The sequence below is a fragment of the Lutjanus erythropterus genome, chromosome 15 (genome assembly GCF_056507025.1).
Source record: "Lutjanus erythropterus isolate fLutEry1 chromosome 15, fLutEry1.hap2, whole genome shotgun sequence".
In the NCBI taxonomy this organism is placed as follows: Eukaryota; Metazoa; Chordata; class Actinopteri; order Lutjaniformes; family Lutjanidae; genus Lutjanus; species Lutjanus erythropterus.
In genome coordinates this window covers 38,078,587-38,079,607 of record NC_139331.1, presented here as the reverse complement: position 1 = coordinate 38,079,607, position 1,021 = coordinate 38,078,587, and the positions used below count along the sequence as shown (strand labels likewise).

The window sequence follows — 1,021 nt, the reverse complement described above, 5'->3', positions numbered from 1 at the left end:
AGCCTCATTAACCTGACAGGTCAACCTGTTCACCTCTGTGACGTCATCACCTCTATCAGCACCTTCATCATAACCATCATTACCTTCATCATCATCATCATCATCATCATCATCATCATCAGTGTAATGGTTCACCTGAACCGAGCCACACCCGGGACAACACACACACACACACACACACACACACACACACACTGTGGATGATGATGAACCGGAGCGGCTCGTCACAAACATCCCATCGGGCCTCAGCGCTTCATCCGCGGCTGCAGCCGGACAGGAGGAGCCGCAGACCGAGGACAGAGACAGACAGACGGACAGACAGACAGGTCTGTCCTCCTCCTCCACGCCCTGCCCCCCCCCCCTGCCCCCTCCCCCTCCTCCTCCTCCTCTTCCTCCTGCAGCTCTTACCTCCGCTCCAGATGCTGCCGCTCCGCCGCGCCTCTCCGCAGATTAAAGCCGGGACTGACGCGCTGAGAGGCGGACAGATCATGAGAGACGTTCCGGTGAGAAGCGGGTCGGTACCGGGGGACGGATCAGACGGACAGACGGTCGGTGGTGATGCTGCTGCTGTTATGGCATCTCATTTCATCTCTGTCTCCTCCTGACGCACCAGCTGCCACCCGCTGCGTCAACACGCACCGCCGCACCGCACAGGAAGCCTTCACAATAAAAGCCTTTTATAAAGGTGAAATTCCATATTCATTACTGAACATTAACAGACAGGAAGTCAAGCTTTGTTCTCTTTTAGTAGGGGAGACCAGGGCCAATTGTAACATACTACTATTCTCTCCAATCAGAAATAAGCTATAGTGATGACGCTCACTCTGTACATTTAAATTAAAAATAAAAATTTAACCATGAACATGCTATGCTAACATAGTGGCTGGGAGTTAGCATACAGGATTTTATCACATGGTCCAGTGTAAAGTGTTTGTCTGTTGTCACACTTTTCTGTTAGAAAATCAACATATTACATTAAATTTAAATATAAAATTACTTTTAACTCAGTTCAAATAATTAA

At 49.3% G+C, this 1,021-nt stretch overlaps 1 protein-coding gene across 1 annotated transcript in view; it reads right to left on the bottom strand.

Moving 5' to 3' along the window:
- Nucleotides 1-1,021, bottom strand: part of cep170bb (centrosomal protein 170Bb) — a 27,580-nt gene extending 26,559 nt beyond the window's left edge. The window contains exon 1 of the mRNA XM_084737954.1: nucleotides 409-1,021. The gene's annotated coding sequence lies outside the window, so the exon portion shown is untranslated. The remainder of the gene's footprint in view (nucleotides 1-408) is intronic.